We start from the raw sequence: 4,373 nt of genomic DNA, 5'->3' as shown, positions 1-4,373 counted from the left end.
CTTCAGTTCAACCATAAGTCTGCCCCATGGACTCCAGAAGAGCTCTAAGAATACGCAGGGTGGACATGGGTGGCAGCTACCATAACAGTAAGCAATGACAAATGAGGTTGGGAGTCATGCTGTGTCATTGCATCTGCGGGCAGGGATTTCTCCTTGGACTGAGCAGAGTGCAGATGTCGCCTAAGAACTTAGGATCATTCAGGAAAAGGAAATGAGTTATTAATTGAAGAAACTCACGTTCTAAAGGTACTTAGAAGGAGAGAGTATTTCCCAACAGAATGGGTTTAACTGTCTATGACCTGTTTTGTTGGACAGGTCTACTCTATGTATGCTTAGACTGACCTGAGAGGGCATGCTTCAGCACACCCCAGAATTTCCAGTTTCCACATCGTCCAGGCAGCGCAAGTGCGGTGTACGTCTCCCTTGGCACAGACATCAAGCTTTTCTTCCTGTGCAATCAAACACGTAGCGAGTCAGAATGCACTCGTGAACGTGAAACTCATTTTGCACGCAGCATTAGAATATAGCTAAGGTACCTCCACTGAGATGAGCAAGCTTCGGTTTGGGTTTGGGTTTAAAGGCTGCCAGCTTAGATAGAAACACTGCCAATCGGAAGGCTAAGAAACCTTGGCGCTTAACATTCCTGGAGACTTGGAGAGTTCTCAAATAAACCTTGAAAAGCTGCCTTGAAGTATTCCTGTTGAAAATTGCTGGGATGCCTTACCACATCATTCACCAGGACCATTCATATCATCCACCATAGATTAAATCAGTTTTAAAACCATGGATTGTAATTATCAGCAATACTTCCTCCCTGTGGATCTCAAGCCCTCGTGAGTGACTGCAATGGGGGGCGGCAAGGGGATTCTGGTGCCAAGCTGAACATCATTCCAGAAATCTGTTCTCCTGAACTAAAAATACGGGCTAAAGGAAACAAGGCGTGTATTCATCATTACACTGACCGCATCGGAGTGTGCTTTTGTGCACATGTGGATCTAGAGACATCGCTAAGAATTTAATTGGTCCACCCAATCCTTAAGCAACTCAGTAATTCAAGACACCTAACAAGGACGGAGGCTCAGTGGGCCATGGGCAAAGCAGGGAGGACAGAGGCAGGAAACAGGAAGGAGTTCAACTCCAGCTCTCCCACACAAAAAACTGGGAGAGCTGAGTCAGCACCACGGGAGGAGTTACGACACAGCTTGGGAGCTTACAGAGAGACCTGAGATTGCCAAAGGACGGCACCAGGGTAACTCTCACCAGTCCTGTGCAGGGGTTTCATGGATGCTTGGGATGCTGACTTCCACTGCCTGTGTCATTGGTAGGAAGTCCAGGTGACAAAGGCTCCTTCTGCCTGGGTAACACTTCTGTGGTTCCATGGTTATGACTGGGGGGGGAAAAAAAAAAAAAAAAAAAAAAAAAAAAGTAAAGTAAAGCACGCAAACCTGACAAATTTACTACTCCGCTGTTCTTGTCAGCATGACAACTCAGATGAGCGTTACGTGTCCTGCACCTGCCTGAAAATGCATCCAAGCCCATATTGCACACAGCTTCATCTCAGGGCCAAAAAGAAACAGTGCAAAGATGTTTAGAAGATTCTTGGTGCAGATGAAGGCGCAGTGTGCAGACTTATTCTCTTCAATTCTCTTCAATAATAAATATTGATTCATAATCCAAAGATAACTTATCAAGAAGTAGCACGAAAGGTCGATGAAAAGGAAATTACACGACAAACTATTTTCATTTAAGAAATCCCTGCTAAACCTCTCCCCATCAAAAAGGGAGCATCCTGGGCACTGTTAGCAGCAGTTCGGAGAACATCCTGCACCACAAGATGCGACACAGTCTTTTTTTCTTTATGAACAAGCCCCTCATTTCTCTACTTAGCATCAGATTCCCTCAAGTTCAAACACGAGGATCAGAACAGCCGCTCAGTCCTGATGAGAGGAACCCACAGCTGGGATGTCCCCCCGTCCCGTTCCACGCTATTTCCAGCATCGCTGGGGAAAGGAGGAGCGACTGCCATCACCTACCCAGGCTTCTGCGAGGCCTTCCATACGGTCACACATCACAAGGAGAAGCATGGCCGAGAGCTCTCGTGCCACAAAGCTCGGGGCTGCAGAAATCAAGGTTGCCCCCAAGATGCTGTGTGTAACAACAGGACTTACTGCACGTGAGACATGAAAGACAAGGTTAAGGTGAAAAAGCCTCCACTCCCCATGGATGTGGCTGTCTGCACAGACAACAGCTGCCTGCTGTCCAGCAGCCTGATGCTCACCCACCAAAGCACTCACCAGCAGATGCCTTTCACAGAATCATAGAATTAGCAAGCTTGGAAGAGATCTCCAAGATCATCCAGTCCAACCGTCCACCTACCACCAATATTACCCACTAAGCCACGTCCCTCACTGCCACATCTAACGTTTCTTGAACACCTGCAGGGACAGTAACTCCATCACCTCCCTGGGCACTCCTTGGAGAAGTGTTTCTTAACATCCAGCCTCAATCTCCCCCCGTGCAACTTGAGGCCATTCCCCCCAGTCCTATCGCTACTTACACGGGAGAAGAGGACGACCCCCACCTCGACATGACCTCTCTTCAGCTCATTGTAGAGAGGGATAAGGTCTGCCCTGAGCCTCCTCTTCTGCAGGCTAAATAATCCCAGTTCTCTCAGCCAGCCACTCCCCATGAGACTGGTGCTCTACACTCCTCACAGTTTCACTGCTCTTCTCTGGCAATATCTCGGGGATTCAGTGTCCTTCTTGTAGTCAGGGACCCAGAACTGAACACAGCACTCAAGGTGAGGACTCACCAGAGCTGAGCACAGGGGGATGATCACATCCCTGCTCCTACTGGCTCCAGAGCTGAGCACAGGGGGATGATCACATCCCTGCTCCTGCTGGCTCCAGCCCTTTGCACTGCACTTCCCATCTCAACCATCCCTTCTGCGGTAGCGCTTGCATCCTCACTCAGGGCTGGAGCTCAAGACCTCAACGCAACAGGAAGAACACAGCATGCAACTGGAAGATGCGTCTCAAAGCCGACAAGAGTCACCTCTCTGAACTTGGGCACAACTCACCAACCGAGAGCCAGGCCTTGCAAACTTGGCTTATCTGAGCACATTAGACGGGGCTGTACATCAGACCACAAGCATCCATTGCAATTGCAGCTCCACGTAGAGAAGAACGTCAATTAACAGGTGTGAATGAATTCACTTACAAGCTGCACAACGAGTCTGTTCTTCATTAAAAAACCCACATGGATTCCTAAGCCAAAAAGAGAACAGCAAGAGCTAATAGTGATGGAAGAGGTTCCTGGTTCTAAACCTCATCCTCTTACCCCAATTTTCCTTGCCTCGTACCCTACCCCAATTCCTGGACAATGCCCACAGACTTAAACTCAGACCTCAACTCCAGGAGCTGAACATGAACAAATCTAGCCCAGAGCAACAGGATGGCAGACACACAGCGGAAGACAACCAACCTGCAGAAGCAGCTCCGCTGGGGTTGGTCCAGATGTTTGTATGCTCCCTTCCATGGCTCAGGCCGAGCTTGCTGAGCTGCTCCTCCTTTGCGCAGGGGGAGAGCGGTGCAGATGCTATGTGCTGGCTATGCACAGCGTGCCTTTCACTTGATTTTCCTCTCTCCATCTTCCATTAGCAAACAGCATTTCAAATCTTTCCTCGTGAAAAAATCACCTATGTAAAAAAGAATCGGCAATCTTGCTTTTGAAGTTTCCTTATTTATACAACTTGATGTTTTAAAGCAGAAGCTCACCTAGCAGTGACCTACCTTAGACAAGCCCAACCTGCAGGGAAAAGTCATTCCTGTGGGTGCAGAGTCTGCAGACACATTTCCAGGTCCCAGTGTCAGCCCACTTCTCAGCACAGCTTTACCAACCACAGAAATCCAGTTTACGCCTGCCGTGCTTTTCTCCCTTCTGAAACGCTGCATCGCTGCAAGAAGCAAAGATTAAAATCACAGAACCACAGAATTGGGGTTGCAGGGGACCCCCAGTGATCATTGAGTCTAAAGTCCCTGCAAAACGGGCTCCCTACAGCAGGCTGCGCAGGTGGGCGTCCAGGTGGTTCTGGAATATCTCCAGAGAAGATGAAGCCACAGCCTCCCTGGGCAGCCTGTTCCAGCGCTCCGTCATCCTCACCGTGAAGAAGATCCTTTGCATTTTGGTGCAGAACTTCCTGTGCTCCACTTTGTGGCCATTTCCCCTTCTCCTGTCCCCACAGATCGCTGACAAGAGGTTGGCCGTGTCCTTTGGACTCTCACACTGAACAAATACGTAAGCATTAATCAGATCTGCTCTCAGTCTTCTTTCCTCAAGGCTGAACAGACCCAGGTCCCCCAGCCATTCCATAC

At 49.0% G+C, this 4,373-nt stretch overlaps 1 long non-coding RNA gene across 2 annotated transcripts; it reads right to left on the bottom strand.

The window, feature by feature from the left end:
- Nucleotides 1–348: 348 nt before the first annotated feature.
- LOC122190570 lies at nucleotides 349–4,358 on the bottom strand. Of its 2 annotated transcripts, XR_006182176.1 has the most exons (7): nucleotides 4,162–4,358; nucleotides 3,792–3,955; nucleotides 3,484–3,697; nucleotides 3,080–3,266; nucleotides 2,034–2,167; nucleotides 1,261–1,387; nucleotides 349–449 (listed from the first exon to the last, which is right to left on the bottom strand). It is a non-coding gene; the product is annotated as an uncharacterized LOC122190570 (long non-coding RNA). The 2 variants fall into 2 exon arrangements; XR_006182177.1 differs by lacking the exons at nucleotides 3,080–3,266; nucleotides 3,484–3,697; nucleotides 3,792–3,955; nucleotides 4,162–4,358 and adding an exon at nucleotides 2,295–2,329.
- Nucleotides 4,359–4,373: the final 15 nt, after the last annotated feature.

This window comes from Lagopus leucura, unplaced genomic scaffold, assembly GCF_019238085.1.
Source record: "Lagopus leucura isolate 7727_CA_CO unplaced genomic scaffold, USGS_WTPT01 34714-0_obj-0_obj, whole genome shotgun sequence".
Classification (NCBI taxonomy): Eukaryota; Metazoa; Chordata; class Aves; order Galliformes; family Phasianidae; genus Lagopus; species Lagopus leucura.
The sequence above is the reverse complement of the archived record's forward strand: the minus strand, read 5'-3'. Positions and strand labels throughout refer to the sequence as shown.